This window comes from Temnothorax americanus, unplaced genomic scaffold (assembly GCF_048541705.1).
Source record: "Temnothorax americanus isolate GAGA-0224 unplaced genomic scaffold, ASM4854170v1 Scaffold27, whole genome shotgun sequence".
Taxonomy (NCBI): Eukaryota; Metazoa; Arthropoda; class Insecta; order Hymenoptera; family Formicidae; genus Temnothorax; species Temnothorax americanus.
The window spans coordinates 1,488,368-1,506,595 of NW_027509411.1; the positions used below are offsets into that span (position 1 = coordinate 1,488,368).

The following is an 18,228-nucleotide window of genomic DNA, read 5'->3' on the forward strand; positions in this document are numbered from 1 at the left end:
CAGTCGGTCGCATTTCCTGGCGTCCATCGAGCGTATACGGTGTGCGTATATATAGGTTCGCATTCGCGCGCACGCAGCTATGAATAAATTCATAATGTTGAGAGAGCGATGCGTGGCGCACGGGGCGGCACTTTATCGTGGTCACACCGCCGCACGATCACCCGAGCGGATAAGATTCGAGGATAATATTCTCGGTGCGCATGCGGAGAATCTCGCGTATACCCGCGGGGTCTTTCCCTCGTCATTTCTTTTCTCCATTCGGGAGGAAGACTCTTTCCTGAGGGCCCCGTAACTCTCCCCGGTCGCGCGATTGAGTATGCGGTGCGCAAAGTCGGAGAGAGAGACTGGCGGTACATCGCGAGTATCCTGTGCCGGAGACGTCTAATTCCGGGAATCCTGTGTAATCTTCTGGACTTTCATATATGTGATGTATATACATATATGTACGTACATGCACGCATACATATATACACACACACATGTGCAATTAGCTACGTAACGTTCACACGTGCACACTGGAGACGCAAATAATTTGAGATCAAAGTAGAAAACGTTATAGACAAAGAAGATGAGCGAACGTTAACCCCGTCAATTTGCATAACGAGCACGCTGACGTTTAAGATGCTAAGGTAATATTTATAGTCTATGCTAATGTTTTATTCTGTTAAATTCTGAGATTATTTACGTGCGATCGCTTCTCGAAACTCGTCTGCATGCAATCAATGATTTGAGCACGACAACTTATTCTTGTTTGTGTTAATTAATATAAATTCGCGACAATTTAACAAATAAGATGAAATTATAAGTTATTTGTACGTTTGAACAACTTTTGCGTTTCGACCTTTCGTTTCCATTGTACCTTCCTCAACTACAAAATTTACTTATTTAAAATTCTTTACAGTTTTTTTTTTTTTTTTTAATAATTAAATCGTGTCGATTTAATTGTGCGGGGATGGAAGGGTTTTTTAACGTTCTAATGATAACTGTGTATTAAGTCCGGCTGTGATCGGAACACAGTGAATAGTTGGAATATATATGTGTTACAATAATACATATAAGAATTAGATATGAATTTTCTGTAACATCTATTAATGCTCGTATAATGGTCTTACTTCTCATTATAGCCTTACTTCAAACGAGCGAAAAATAAGTTTCTTATTGTTACTTATTTAACATCATAAGAACGACACTGAAAAGATTCATCAGATCTGTTTAAGGTTTAAGGCACACACATCACCTCGGAAATGGAAAGCTCGCTCTATAATTCCTTATTTCGCATTGATCGTGACATATACTTACGACAGAATCAAGTTAAAATCCTAAAATAGTGAAAGACCTACTCTACACGTTTACAGTCTATATATTTTTATTCCGCAAAAAGATGCAGCGCTCAGACATTCAGCACTCCGATATAGCTTAAATATTTAATTCGGCAAGATATATCGGTGGATACGTGCTCTTGCAAAATACAACTTAGTAACATTACTGCATGCGTCTTATAGAGCGACGATAGGAGGATTTCGAATAACGACGGAAATATAATGTCTAACCAAAGGAAAGGATAATGCACGATTTTATTCCGCCTTATTATCCTATCTCATAAGGGTTGTTTGGAAATTGAAACTATTTAAAATTGCTGCAAATCTTAAATCAATAAATTGACAGCTAATCTGAATTTTTTTTATAAAGATTTGAAACAAAAAAAAATGTCTAACTGATTGACGCTTTGCGCTTCCCAGGTCTAACGTAACGTGTTTTAGCAAGTATGCTGATGCGCTATCAACAAGTCGAAACAACTTCTTTTTTTTTTACATCGCAAGTTTTAGCATGCAAAATAAGTATCTCGGTACTTTAGTCCTCTTAGCACCGGAGCACTTCTTTTTACCGTGCCCCTGGCGTCACGAACCGCGTCTTCTCCTCGAGAAACTCTTAAGGTAGGCGTCTCGCTACGTGCTAGTCATGTGACTGTTTGTAGGTTTTTACGTTCAGAAATATATTTCAGGCAATTTTTGCTAAAGGAAAAATAATTTTATGACGTATGGTGTAAAATTTCATATACGTGACAAAGTATGTTACCTACTTTTTCCAAATTATGTGATTTTTTTTATTTGACTCCGTTTTGATCAGCTGATCATGCGAGTCGTCGAGAAAGGTTACAAATGAGAAAAATACTTTTCGATTGAATTTTGACAATTACTGAGAAAGGATTTCAAAACGCATGACATGGGTGTCAATCACTATCCAATTCGCGGCTAAGAAAGACGAGCCCCATAACCTGCAACTACAGTGATTAGCCAGCGGCGTTGCCAAGTCTTCCCAACCTCACCTCGACCAAAAAATGTCTGCTCGATTACCGCATTTTCACTAAAATAAACTAAAAAATTAGCAGCGAAATCTCCAGTAAACTACATATTTTATGGTTGCATCGGATTCTTCGAAATCTAATGTACAAAAAGCAATGTTTTTTTCTCACTTCATCTAATCGAAAAATGCGAAAATATGTGATTGAAACCGTGATAGAGCCTTCTTTTTCTGGCCGTCTGTATGAAGTAATGCAAAATTTGTGATTTTCAAGATCGATTTTCTAGAGTAAATAGTCGGTAAGAAGCCACAGGAAAAATCGACTGCAAAGCTGATCATATAATTTGATATAAAATCCGAAATCGAAAACTTTATCTAATACATGCCCTGACGAGACGACTACCTTAACTCAACATGGACACTACCGTAAGACTTTCATCAGTCGCTGCGCCAATCGTAAATTCGGATTAAAGATTCGTATCTTTGCTCGTCAAGTCGATCAAAGCGACTCCTCTCGGAGCGTAAATTTGTTTTTCGTATTATATCCTTGTGGATCGATGCGTCTCTTTTCCCAGCGCGTCGCGAAGGCGTGAAAAGCGAATCCCGACGAGTTCGCAGATTCGAATGTAGGTGGAAATCTCACGACTGTATTAGAACAGTTTCCAACGCTTTTCGCGAAGGGGATGACACGTATATTCATCCGTCGCGTGAATCTACGGAATGTTACCGTACTGACATGTGTCCTGAGCGAGCACGAGGCACGCGGGCAAACGTAAGCAAGGGACGCGATGCGACGCGACGCTTTGTCATCGCGTGCACTCGATTCCTGCAAGAGCGACATAGCAGTGGCCGAATATGCCTTTGTAACCCGTCGGACCACGTGCGCATAATCGCGCGCCGTGCAGTAACATCGCAAAATGTAATTTACGGATACACGGCGAAAACGCGACCGTCAAATAGACACCATCACGGCGCTCGGGAAGATGCGCAGGCAGATTGTTGAAATTCCCAAGTGCAAGACTCTCGCATGCTGGAGGCAGAGAAACGAGAAACTCGGGAAAATGAAATTCGCCTGCTTGCTCTTTATTCTCCAGGATTTTCCAGGCAGATCAACGCGGTGCAACGCGTGTCGAAAGGAATGTTCGTTAAGGAATGAAGGATCAAGTTTAAGAGAATTAAAAAAAAAAAAAAAAAAAAAAAAAAAAACAGAATAACCTAAAGGACAAAGGAATATAAAGAACGAAGACAGAAGAGATGTTTATTAATATTAAGAGGCTAGATTAATCTTTCTTAATACAATATTAATAGTGTCCTCTTCTTTTGATATTTTATCCTCTAGCTTTTAACTTGTGCTTTTTATGCATGCTCTTATGTATCTGCTGACGGACGTGTTGATCTTTTTATCATTTTTACAAAATGGATGAAAATCTTCTTGAAAAGATGCGGCCATTTCCATTATGCATTTTACTTCGTAAAATCCACATTGAATAATAACTTAATTTTGATTTAATCACAAGAATCGTCGATAGTAATTATTATATCAAGATCAGCTAGCAAGATTTAAATCCGATGAAAACTCTTCCTGGATTCTTCATTTAAGATGGCTCGTCATAAGTGATGATCAAGTGATTGCAAGCAGATATTTCCACCGAAGATTCAATATAACTTATCTCGATTCTCTTATTTTCTAGAAACGTTTAAAATCGATTCTTATCGGTGGGTGAAGCGATAAAACATCGACATTTTATGTAAAAAATTCTGTGATCAATGTTAACAAAATTGTCGAACAATTATCGCCGCATTTATATTGATTAAAGGGGAACGAAGTTTTCGAATTAATTGTGAGAATTTACGAAACGCGAGACGGATCCATTCCGATCCATTCGAATCGTTGTTAGTTTTGAAAACAGTTTGCTTTGTATATGCGTGTACAGGCAAATATCGCGTCTCACGCTCGTAACCGCAGAAGCGAGTTTTCGTTTTTGGCGACGCCAGTTATTGTAAAGCGAACGTGACTACGTTTGCAGTCTTTAGGAAAGATTTTGCAAATCCCGGAAAAAGACGCGTTCAGTCGACTGCGCGAGAATCGACTTCCTCCGCTGTTCACGATTTCACTATACTCTCGATCTACACTATACAGTCGCGCTTCGGTAAGTGTTATTATGAAAAAGTCAATTTGATTTCGTTAAACGAATGGCGTCATATTTTGCGCGACTGACATCGCCGGAAGGCACCACAGTTCTATCGCATGAAGGAAATGCTAAAAGGCTTTTAAGTATTTCGTGGATTTTCGTGTAATACTAGCGAGCATGCAATAACAGTAACGAATAAAGGCGCATTTTGCCTCGCAACACCGTTATTTGAAAAGTCGCGAACGGTCTTTCTCCGAGAAACTCAGAAACTGCTTTCGCGACTAGAGGCAAACTTTAACTTCGTGAAAGGCGCCACTGATTACGGACGATTTAAAATTGATTACACCTTGGAGCACCGCACACCCCGAGGGGGAGGGCCTTTGAATGGCAACAGTGACTTCCGGCCCTCGGCGGGAAATCGAACGTCACAAGCGAGTACGCTCGGACAAAGACCTTGTAAGATTATAGAGTCTCTCAAAACGGATCGACCGGTTGTTACGAGCGAGATCGTTAACTTTATAATGACACAATTGATAAGAAAGACCGGACCACGTTTCGTCTATATTCAGGTCAGTGCCCGCTAGAAGAGTCGAGCTCTTTTGTACGGATCAGAGACTCTCTCTCAAATAAAATCATCTTATATGCCCCGCAACTATTTCCGCCGCGTCCCATCTATTTCGTTATTATTGCGCTACTAAATCAAACTTCCTCGAAAACTTTATTCAAGATATACATATTCAACAGTTATATTTCGCATAATAAATTTAGTTAGTAAACAGTGCTGTTAAATATTCATATTTGTTTGAAATCACAATAGAAAATAAAAAATTATCACTATAATTGATATATTTTTTATGATTCCATAATACATTTTCACAATCTTTTTTCCAATTTGTTCAAAAATGGAAAGCGTGAGTATCTAACATTTCTCTGTACATTGTAACGCATATAGATAAGAGTATTTGTTTACCACTACAAGAAAAATTCAGCAGTACTAACATTATGCGTTAAAAAAAAAGGAAACAAATTTTAGCGCTCAAATGATCAAGAAATGTGATATGCATTTAACTGCACAATCGCGGTAACTTTGACAAAGAACGCCGGACAGGGTAACGAGCGATATCCGTATCTGCGAAAAGCGATGAATTATTAATTGCCTGTTGCGCCGATTGTACGGCATAGTGATCGATCAAAACCAGTGTCACTCGTCAACGATGTAAAATCCGCCTGTCGTTCAATCTCGCGCATGGAACGGCGAAACGTTTCACCAACTGCGCGCGCGTATATGGTACATTGGGTCATGGCAATTTTTTTTTTATCTCTCTCCCTTCGTGTGCAGCGCGAACAAGTATGGAAAGTTCAGTGCCGGTAGGGCTGAATTCCGTTATCGACGAGATAAGCCCCGCGCGAAATCGATGCGAGTATAAGTATCGACTTTGGATGCGCTTCGATGCATCTCACGATGCACGGCCCGGAATCGCGCTCCCTCACTTCTCCCTTCGCTTTCTTCCTTTCCACTTCTTTACCCATTCCCTTCTCACGATTCTCTCTCGGGCTTTCGGCATCGACCGCGCCGCTGTCGATTCTTTTATGGTACATCGAGTCGTTTATCTTCTCCGTTTGCCCGGGTTCTCACCGCGGCTTGAATCATACCATCGAAAAAACAATGCGTCACATATAATTGGAAAAATCAGGATTAACGCCGTAAAGAGGAGCAAAGTAAAGAAGCTAATGCATCTTTCGTTTTTGCAGGTTTTTTTTGAAGGGATCAGATGTGTGTAATTGTCGTTAGAGAATCGGTTAATCGCAGTTTTTTCCTCTTTTTTTTTTTTAATTTGTCGAGCGCGCGTTTTTAGCGCAGGGGAATTCATCGTGAATATTTTATTAAAAAAAAAGGTATTTGATAAAATTCGGCTTTTATATAACGCTGATGTAATGGAATTTATAATAATATTTAAACGTTGCAGCAATAATAAATGGTGAAATCAAACGATTGCGTAAAATACGGGCTTCACTGCAGGATAATATTTTTATGATAAGCGGTCGCGGTAGAGGCATAAAAATGGCAACATAAACCCCTTTTACACCAAATGAAATATAATTTTCTTAAAAGCATTTAAAACACAAATAACTCGAACATTGGAAACGCAAAAATTTGCGGCATATACGAGAGACGGCAAAACAAGATTAAAAACTCATTTCTCATAATCCAATTTATGGCTATTAGGACAATGCAGAAGTTAGAGACGAAGGAGAATCCTCACGTAGTTGAGAACCGCGGTAAATGTTCTTCTATACTTACTTCCCTCCTGAAGATCCTGAGGTCAATGAATCGGGCGGGCACTGCGCTTTCTTCAATAACAACCAGTTTTTTTCCCATTGAGGAAGATGCATCGTACACGAGCGCGCAACAAAGATGTGACATATAAAGTCTCGCAATAGCTTGCAATGTGACAAACGAGATACGAAAGAAATAGAGAGGAAATCTATTGTCTTACGCGCAGTGTATATACTTGCGCCTTTCATTGATATTAACAAAAATATAATTAAATTGTCTCGGTGGTCGTCGACATAAAATATACTTCCGGTGGAACTTGATTTTACGGTCCTTTGGATCGTATTTCCTCATTTAATGGCCGACTTCTTATCTCAAGAGAAAGGTCAGAAATTTCCATACATTGAAATTCCACATCGACCATGGTAAATTTGTTTACTTGTCTGTATCTTCACTTTACGGGGGGGGGGGATCACGCAAAATAATTTATCGTGCCCTGAGTGACTTTAAAATGTTTGCTCTGTACGTTCCGTATATCACAAGTGAGGAGGAACCGTACCCGTCGCGATGATGCGAACGGGTTAACGCACTATAAAGGAACGAAAGAGTCGAGCGAAAGAAAGGGGCCGAAGAAACGAAAGGCGAGTCGTGTTCTACCGACTCCCGATGTGGTTGCTCAATATTTATTCTCCGGCTGAACGCCATTGGTACGTCGTCGTACACATACGACGAGACATACGGGGGGGGGGCAGGGGACGACATCCTGTCGTTTAATCGATAATCCGGTCGACTTCGGTCGTCCAGCCTTAAAGGCATTATTGCACTTCCGATCGCAGAAGGAGAGCCCCTACTTCTTCCGTGCCCTTTACGCGCGCTCGCGATTCACGTTAGGTCCGCGTCTCGATTCTTAAGGATGTATGTGCCTAGTCGCTTATTTCGCCGGCATAGTATTTTTACGACACCCTGCATAATACACCGTGACACGGAGAATACGCCGATACAACGTTCTTCCTCTCCTTCTAGAATATTCCCCGTCCTCTTTCCTCTCGATCTTATTCCCTCCCTCATGCGCGATCATCGATTTACGAGGTAGTTCGGTGTATAACTCTGAGCACGCTCTTTTATTACATTATAAAAATAAATATTCGCCTCTCTCGTTTGGTGAAAGCGGCGACGAAACAGGGTGGAGTCTGACAGTTCCACATACATACACGTAACACACATATATGTTCGTTGAATAAAAATAAAATATATCCAATGGAGGACGTTTCGCACGCGCGGTATCGAACACGATTATTCTCTGGTGCACGCGACAAAACGACGATGAGAATCGCGTTGACGAGTCCAGCTCGTTCCTGTAATGCCCGCGGCAAATGTTCCCGCTTTTTTATATGTATATACATATATATATATATATATACCTATATATTATATACATATATCCCAGAATGGTTCGTCTTGTGATCTAGAATCTATTGATTACTATACCCCGGCTACTTTCGCGGCGTGCATTACCCCTTTACACCGTTAAGCAATACAGCTGTCACTTGTGAGTTTTAAGGCGATTTCGCTGGATCTAACCGTCTCACTTAATCCTTTTTAATCCCCTTTTAGTGCTCATCGTAAATCGCTTGAGTGTGTTAGCGATCCTTACGCTTGTCGTTACTCCTTTCATCCTTTCGATATTTGCAATGTTCGATAAATGCAATATATATTCTCAATGATATGTCTATCAGTAAGCAACTAAATCTATAATTAATTGTACAGTCGTATATATATTTATCAGTCATATCTCGGTATATAGTCGTATATGTATGTCTATCAGTAAGATAAGTATAATAATCAGCGAATAACCACTAAATCTATAATTAATTGTATAATCGTACATATATTAAGTATCGTAATTACATTTTTTTTTAGCTAACAATATGATGCTATAACTTTTAATTATTTTTGTATTTATAAGGTATCGGCAGTGTGGACTATCTATTTTTATACCATGTAAAACTGCAAATACCAATATCGATAGCCTTTCAGTAAACTAACTATTGTAAAATATTCAATGTGCGCCCGATGTTTTTTGTGTAATTAGCCGATCTTCGCGTACATTATACTGATAGCAAAGTCAACATTTGGGATTAACATAACAACTGCAATATTATTCTTGTATATAACATAAACGACCCAACGTACATAAAGTTATTTCGCGCGACACATTTAATCATTGCTACATCAAAGTTTATATCTGTTAATACATATACGCTAACGTACAATATGCGCGCAGAAATGTGTCGCGTAAATTTTATAAATGCCTGAATAATCGGCCATATAAAACTGACGGCTGCTGCAGTATCGGTTAATACGACGCGTATAGGAGTTGGTATCTCAAGTTTCCGGTTACGAGACATCTCAGTTCTGCATGACGTAGTGAACTGCCACGCCGCGTATGATATACCGATGTTTGCACACGGTGAAGACCCGGTAAGACCCTCGGTTGCTGTATCCTTGTTGGATTTCGCTTTCCCGATAGGTCGGACGTGGATTAATGTCGGCATTGCGTTGGTCTTGCGCACGTTCCGTCAGCCGGGATAACGAAACGAGATGGACGTGCGAGCGAAAAGTTTTCAACCCCGCGCCGCAGACCGCGCCGCATATTTAGTGCAGAATCAATCGCGACGTGTTGCCGTTTCACGAAGGAGCTATCGTGATTGTAAATATCCTTTTGCCCGTGCGCGCCGCGCTTCGAAACGGGATTTACAAAACGAGCGCGAGCCCGTGGCAATATTCTTTTACAGCGATCGGACGGGCGGAAGGTGTGGCGAACCGGCGAATATATATTTGGTTGGTGCGCGATATCAAAGATCGAAAACGCATTGCGCGCGCGTGGTATATGTATGGGGGTACAAGATGGAAGTTGAGATACGTCGAAGTCGAACCTATGTAATATATATCATAAAAGAGTGTTATGCGTCTGCATCGCTATCCGAAGAAATATTGGGATATTTGAGAAATGCCTTCTCTCTCCTAGGGAGGAAAAAAAAAAAACATTTTTCCATCGGAATCGCATATAAAGGATATATTTCATTTTTAATATTTTTAAAAATCTGCCGCGCGCCAGATCACTATATGCTGGATCGCGAAATTTAATATGTAAAAAAAATATTACGATGCATTGTAGATTAACAAAAAAAGACTAAAGCTATTTCGAGTCTGCGGTACCAACAATATTCAGTTGTATCGTCCGTTACGCGGCATGTTATATACATCCATATGCTCCTTTGACGAGCGCGACATTCGCGAAAAAAACCGGGCGCCGCAAATATCGACGAAATATGGAACGAATACAGGGTAGTAAAAAGCGCGAAGGGCCACGGCGGATATATTACGAATGCGCGCAACTCTTATCGTAATTCTGGATACGATTATCGCCGTTCATACCAACCGACAGCCAGACCAAAAATGTTGCGTTACGTGCGCGTGCTGGCTTCAATGGAATATCCGTTACGCGCAAATATACAGACGCTATCGTAACGAAACATCGTGGTTTTATGAGACCGTCTACGAGGTTGTATACCGTTGTACCGAGGGCGGTCTAAGATGCGAATGTTTTAAGCTGTTGTAGCGTAACTTATCGTTGGTAGATTACCTACGGTTATTCGGTTGACGACTATAACGCTGTGCTTTATCGCCGGCGCATTGTATAAAACGTGGGCGCGATATAAATTTCTACCTTTACTTTACACACAACACAACGTATTTTCGCGCTCTCGCTTCGCATACGTTTTTAGGGCAACTCCTCTGCAGCACGAGAGCGCAAATATCTTCCGCGGCCCGGACTCTGTTGGAGTGGAACGCCACAACTCTTATAGACGTAACCGGCGTCTCATCTCGCCCGTTCCCGCGGCGCGGGCGTCGTGGAAGTACTTTCTGTATCTCCGCTTCCCCGAGGTGGTACAATTTTTGTTTACCACATTTTGTGGACCTCGTGTCGCAGTAAACTAGAAAGATTTAACGACGCGTATATCCACCACGTTCCGAATTAGGTACGACGCTATGAAAAAAAGGCATGCAAAGATACGCAAAAATGAACGTAAAATATAAAAAGACAAAGTGGAACGTTTGTGAATGTTAGAGGGTTTCGTTAATGTTTCATAACAAGAGTACCTCCCATTCGACGGAATAATGGGTGATGGCATCTCTGTTCTTCTTTTCGGAATAATTCTCGGAATATTTTGTCACGGTATTAAAAGACGCGTACTCTAAAAGACGCAGAATAGCTTTTTCGATGTTGGAGGAAAACGCTTCAGAAAAATTCGCGCGAATAGATTGAGAAATATCCGGAGACTCTTAAATGCTGTTTAACGTGGCATATCGCCGTTATCAGTTTCTGAATTGCAGCCTGTTTTTGAAATATCGGCTCCTAAAGGCACGCGATGCCTTCTTTTCCACTTTGCGAAAAGCGATGAGAATGCAGTCGATCGATCACAGTTACATAATCTCTAGTCAAAAGATATATGTCGAGAATATATTCCATCGCGTTTGCGCACCGAAAAGGAAATGAATAATCCAATCTGGATATTTAATCTCTTTCTCTCTCTCTCTCTCTCTCTCTCTCTCTCTCTCTCTCTCTCTCTCTCTCTCTCGCATTTTTTTTCTTTTTTGGGGTCTCTTGATGAGGTTACCAGCCACGAATAACAAGTCACACATTTGTAACAAATTCAATAACACTTGAGTATCTGTTAGCGTGAATGTTAATGAATTTCACGTGCTTTTTGCGGATCGCATCCTCCATCCGTCTCTCTCTTTCTTTCCCTCGTTTTGTCGCTCGTTTGCCCCGATTCCCGTGGCACGCCATCCCCGTAGCACTGCTTACGGATTTACATGCCACGCAGGAATGAGTAATATCTACTTTGCATTTTGCGCGTGATTTTGTCAGTTGATGTTACATCCAGCGTATTAATAATGCAGGGCACGCGAGCCAAGTTTATACGCCTACGACACCGAAATCGCTTTTTATGAGAGAATTATTACACGGGGAACGCGAAATGTGTTGTTTTGCGTTTTGCATGCCACCGCATACGTACGAGTGTGTCGCGGAATTGACAATAATAAAATTTGTCCACGAGTGAAATATCGAAACAAGTGAAACACTGAAATGTCAATGTTCTACTGTCGCAATATATATTCTCCTTTCTTTTCAAATACGGTTAGAACAATGTAACGCAAAAAATCTCGTAAAAACTTGTTGTACACGTAGATAATTAAAAATACATTAACTCTTCTTATCATTAATTTTATTGACAAAACACGGCTAGAACTATCGTTAAATAAAAGATTTTCAGCGTGGTTGAGGGCAGCGTGCGCGTTGCATGGATTCCCAAAACAAAGTTGGCCAACAAAGAATTCCGTGGATTTGCAACTTTATAACGTTGTTAGGCAACGCCTGTTATTTTGCTGAAATGCTCGTTAATATCGGTAATTGTTAGAGAACTTTGTTGATAGTCTCTTGCAAGAGAACTGATGAATTTCATCTGCGTCAACGCGCTGTAACGCGTTTACACAAGAGAGACGACGAGGAGAAGTCGCGAAGAAGGGTGCTTCTTGCTTTTCTTCCCGAAATGTCGAATGACATGCGTGTTGGTGGAACACCGTACAATCGTCGATGAGTCTCAGGCGCACGACTCATATTACGAGTGCGTAGATATAGAGGGCCGCGAAGAAATTTCGATGAGACTTGAAGGCGTCGGTAGCGGACAATAACTCGGGAAATCGACTGCTCTCGCCGACTGCTACTCGATATTCACGCGAAATAGAACGTGCATCGCGGCGCGGCGGGTGCCAATCGTTTCAGCGGGGCATTTCGCATCTCCAGGCCGCAGGGGGAAGTGATCCGCGCAGTTCCTTGGGCCTAACGCACCCACGGCATTACCGAGTTCAAAACACCGCGGACATACACGAACAATTATACATACATCCATACACGTACACATCAGTCTCCTACGAGTGAACGAGTCTATACTGCGCAGTTTAACTTTTGTTTGGGACGTTTTTATTGAGGCGTTCATGTTAATCCAGTCATAAGTCTTACTTTGGATGTGATACAACTAGTTTCGGTTTCTCTATTATGCACATGGGTTACCCCCACGGTCTGTCCTTTATCCAAATAAAAAAAAAAAAAATTTCGCATCTCCAGAATTCAATATCGGAGGCTGACTATCTACGCCGGCGGGCCGACAAAATAGTGATAAAAAAAAAACGCGTTCAAGATTTCATCGCGATGGGCATTGTGCAAAGTGTCGATTTCAAAAAACGTGATAGCAATTTGCAATGGCCGTAATTGGACCGACGTCATACGTCGGGCTTTGCGCTGTGCTTCCTAAAAGCTATCTTTTATTTTTCGGCAACAATCGGCTGTTTACATCTGTAGATAATATCACTTATGCACACAGCTATTACGAATCGATCGTAATGGCTAATCTTAACGCTTTGTGGGGAAACCGGTGCAATGGTCACGCAAACCGCAGAGGCTAGTAATTTGAATAGCCTAATCTTGTATCATCAAGATGATACACACCTCAAAATTCATATATTCGCAAATTGCTCCTGACTATCCGACCCCATTAATCTTTCTTCGCTGCGTTTCACGTTAATCAATTATCTCTATTATTTGCAGGTAAAAGTTACATAAGCATCCCAGAAAATTGCAGAAATGATAGCAAACATTAGGCGCATTTAATATTTACATATGCATCAAAATGCTATAGATGAGAAGAAAATTCAGAATATCGTTCTCTTTAAATATTCTCGACCAATATCGATGCTATACAGATTTGCGTTGCAAAATTTTATTACAATCACTTGTTACACGCTGTTACATACTGTATTTTACGAACAAATATAGAAACAGTGAATAACAATGCGATAAATATCGATGTACACCACATTAACTGATAAACGTGGATTTATTCGAGGAAATTTTTTAATTTCATTTGAAATAAATGATATATAGATAATTATTATTGGAATTTCCTTCTCTCTCTTTATTTTTCTTCTTTTGCTCTTTTTTTCAATTTGCAATTTCTACCTTTCATTTATAAAATGTATATTAAACAAAATATATAGATTCTGATTACATTACTAAGTAAATATAAGAATAGTTTAAATGAGGAATATCGTTGGTATAATTGACGATCTCATCTTATAAAAGTGCGCAAATATTAACAGTGTATTTGGAGTCCAAAATTGGATATGTGCTTATTTTATCGCTATGATATAGTTTGTAAAAGAAAATTTTGTTACTCTATCTGGTTTAATAATATATAGGCACGAATATAATAACTAACGATCCGCTTTTAAAAGATCACGGATAAGCTTAAATTATTAAAATCTATAATTAAACTTGTTTTGTTCGAAGTCCAGAATATTCATCCAAACACCTACACCGTTTTACAATAGAAGTAAATAGATAAGCATAATGTAATTCTGTTTTTGGGTCAATTATCAAATTTATTTCCACGAAAGGGTATAAAGCGCGATATACATATCTCCAATTTCATATGGTAATAATGATGAGTTATTATAATTTTAATTATTAATTGCGTTTGCCAAATTGTAAACTACAAAATAGCTATTGTTCCCAGCAAACAATGTAGCGAACGTATAAATTGCACATATTTTCAAAAAGAGAACTTATATATAATCACAAGATTAAATATAAAGAAGAAGAAAACGCATTTTACGTCTTATTTTATTGGCGTTTGCAATGTTCCGGTCTTATCTTTGTTGCTCGATACGTAAGAGCTAATTTAGTCGATGACGTGTTCCGATGTATATCGGTATATGCATCTTTACGTTCCTCACCGAGAATAAAAGCCGCCATCGACCATTGACCCCCTCGACGATATTTTTCCCAGCCTCGCAAGCGAAAGGAAGTACCCACGAGATGAACTTTTCGTTATAATAGAGCTGTTGAAAGGGTTTGGGGGGGACTGTGACAACAAGTGGTGTCGTAACGAGCTTTTTTATAGCAACTGTGCGTGTGTACGTGTGTGTCAGCCCGTCTCTCCCGTGTGTAAAAACGTGACTTTCTCAAGCGCGTGCCTAGCGAGCTGACTCGCGCACCTTCTTGACCCGCGAAAACAGCTTTTGGCATTGTTTACCGTAAAATACTGCAATGAGGCCCCGACCTGTCGCGTATAGAGGGCGGTAAATTGGGTTATCACGGCGGGATCGGGTGAAGTATTAACAACTCTTTCGAGCAAGAAACCTAACAGCCAAGCTTCACAATAATCGCCGCTATTAGCGTGCGGGCTCGCTCTTTCGGAGACCGGCAAGGACACTGCGGTTTTTCGTGTTTGGAAAATAATCGAAAATATTTCCGTATTATAAATTGCTCTCGCGCGAACAGTTTTTGCCGAAGCGTTACTTGTATGCACAAAACGACAAGTATTGATAAAAAAAAAAGCGTTAGTAGTAACGAGAACTTTGGAAAATCCGATATAATTTCATGTAAATTTACGTTGTCATAAAAAATACATGTAAAGTAACGTTAAACTGTATATAATACTTTTTTACGCTTAACATTTTATAAAGTAATATGAGTTAAAATTATTTGTATTTTTCAGGAGACATTATCACGGGAGAATTAAGATTTCTAAGTAATTATCGTAACTATATTGCAATTACATCGAAATGAACGAGCTTTTCTGGAGCATGCATTCGTAAATGCGGGCTTGTAACCCGCTTGTGATTCGTTAATCAATAAACGATCATATAGGTAATTTAATTCCCTATTCGCAGCAATAACGAGGTATCTGACCATTTATTGATTAACGAATCCAAAACCGAAATTTTCGACTCAATTTACAAGCCCGCGCGCTTTATTGACGGCAAATATCGTTATGTCGATAAATTTCGATAAAAATTACATAACGCGAAGCTCACACACACACACACACAAATTTTACTCTTATTCTTACATAACCAAATCCACGGTAAAAAAAATTTGAATGAATGCTATCGCACGGCAAGTCCTATTCACTATTTAGTGTTAAACCGTGCAGATATGTGCACAAGTTTTAGAATTGCAAATTTTAAATACAAACAAAATCATAAAATAAAACGCTGAAAACCGAAGCGAGGAAGCTAATAGTTATTCTGTTCAAACGAAGGCCGCGTGTTTCAACGATATTTTCTCTCCCGCGACTGTGGAGAACATATTTCTACGTGCGCACAAATGTGCATGTACATTTGTTGCATATTGACGTTCTAAAAGTTGCATTTCAATTACATGTTACCGGGAAACAGACAATTTAATTAAATCACCAGCACACCGTGGTTGTTTTGCTGATGCCGCGATACCATTGCGCGATGTATAATATCGCGAGGTATAATTTCGTATCGTAGGATGGACGCGTGCATTCTTCTGCACGAAACGCGGGAATATTTTCACGAAAGAGAGAGCGCGCCGAATTCGAAGAGGAACGCTAGTTAACAATCCGAACGGCATGGATCATCGTCTACGCTACGTCCATCACGATAGGAAACTGTGACAGTATAAGGGTGCCGGGGTGACAATCAAAGTTAGGCCGGATATCGACGGCTGCTCCATAAATAAGCTTTTTTTTACGCCGAGTGGGTGACGGCGATTGCTTTCGGCACTTTATCGGATATATTGTCTGACAGCATGCGGGCACCGAACCGACAAATCCGACTGAGAAATGACATTTGAATTATTCGCATTCGATACATTTTTGTTTTTTTTTCTTTCCCAAAGCACCGTGGCCCCTAGCCGCAAGGAAATTACATTTTGCCAAACAACGAAAATGTTCCCGGGACAAATAGGGCCCGTCACGTTGAGCGGTTTACATTGACGACAATACGAGCATATAACGTCATAAAGGGGAGAATTGCATTTCAATTTTTTTTTCAACGGAAATCGAAAAGTAAGCGACGTGTGCATATTGCGGCATATTGTCGGCAATGCTTCCGATATCGTATAGTAATACAAGTAGTGCGTAACTACTGCATAACCAATGCAGTTTACGTTTATCGTCATAGATTTCATATAACGGGGATACGTTTTAAAATGTTCCAAGTTCGAATAAAATGTTAAGCGTACCTGTTTGCAGCTCCGTTCGAACATGGCCCAGATAATCACCTGCAATGTAGAAAAAAAGAAACGTTATAATAAAAGAAAATTAAAAAAAATATTTTAAATATATTATTTAAACATCTTCCGCGAAATTTTTTATGATACAGTACAGTACGGTACGACAGTTTTGCGTTACATCTTTTTGCATTTGCATATATATACCTATAAATACGAAGCATTTTAATTATAATACACCTTTGCTGGCTCGTCCTCATCAAGCTTTCGTATAAAGCTTTCATAATCGCCGGATAAAAAAAAGGCGAATATATTAGCCGAATATCGGATATTTCAGCAAGAAATATTGAGGTACCATAAATATGAGAAAAAACGCGCATTTCGTTTTACATGCAAATCGCAATTTCAATGCCTCTGAAATGCAAGCTACTGTGACATAGTAATCTATATTGTACTGTCTATATAGTGTAAAAAAAAACTACCTTTTTTCTTCTTCCCACTTTCTTCCAACTATTATCATCGAAAGAGGATTTGTCGTACTTCGGCGACTTTCAATCAAGAATTTATTATAATCGCATTCCGAACGTCTTAGAGCTGCAAAATATCAGTTCTAAGGAGGGCTGATTGAAACTCTCCGGGAACATTTGCCTCGTTGCCGAACTTCGAAGAAGTCAATCGTCGTAGATAAATCGGATTTTGCAGTTAATGGTTTCCTTAATTACCTCATCCGTCACCTCAATAGTCTAACGTTTCCGTAATAAAGAACATCGAAGTTTCTTGTGGCAAAATACATCTAATCTGTGTTAATGAAGCAGTAGTAATTGTCGAAATCTCTTATTTTATTTTACTCAAATAATTACGAACGAAACAGCTAAATCTTTTGAACTCGCGCCAAATTCTATTCTGCAGTTTGCGTGATTAGTTCAAAATATATACTCGCGTAATTATATTTTCTTTTAATTAGAAAATTCAATTCTAATTTTTTTTTTCACTTATGTATTCTCACATATGTATAATTTCGTTACAGTGACGGCGCGTGATATACTGTTGGCAAGTGAGAAAAGCGCAGTTCTTCACCGTTATAATCGAGTTCTAGGAGAACCTGGAAGTATACTTGCTAACCGTTCGTACATTATTCGCTCATCGTATGCGTGCGGGGAAAATAGGTTACTTAAATAGCAAGTTTCCTCGCTTTCTACCCCAGCGAGACTTTGCATGCACGGCCATGCAAATTTTAAAATCTGTATTTCAGAATGAAACGTGCCAACACCCGAAATGGCGTTTTATAACAGCGAGGAATATCCAGTTGATACGCGGTGTACTTTGCGTAATTGCAAAAGCCGTGTACACCAGCGGCGTGTGGGAAATTCACCGCTTTACATAATGGAGCGTTAATTCGGTGAACGAGTGAC

The 18,228-nt window shown here is 39.8% G+C and overlaps 1 protein-coding gene across 2 annotated transcripts in view; it reads right to left on the reverse strand.

Annotated features, from left to right (window-relative positions):
- Positions 1–16,867, reverse strand: part of Kek5 (leucine-rich repeat, immunoglobulin-like domain-containing kekkon 5 protein) — a 100,822-nt gene extending 83,955 nt beyond the window's left edge. For both annotated transcript variants that reach the window (XM_077409846.1, XM_077409845.1), the window contains exon 1: positions 16,829–16,867. The gene's annotated coding sequence lies outside the window, so the exon portion shown is untranslated. The remainder of the gene's footprint in view (positions 1–16,828) is intronic.
- Positions 16,868–18,228: the final 1,361 nt, after the last annotated feature.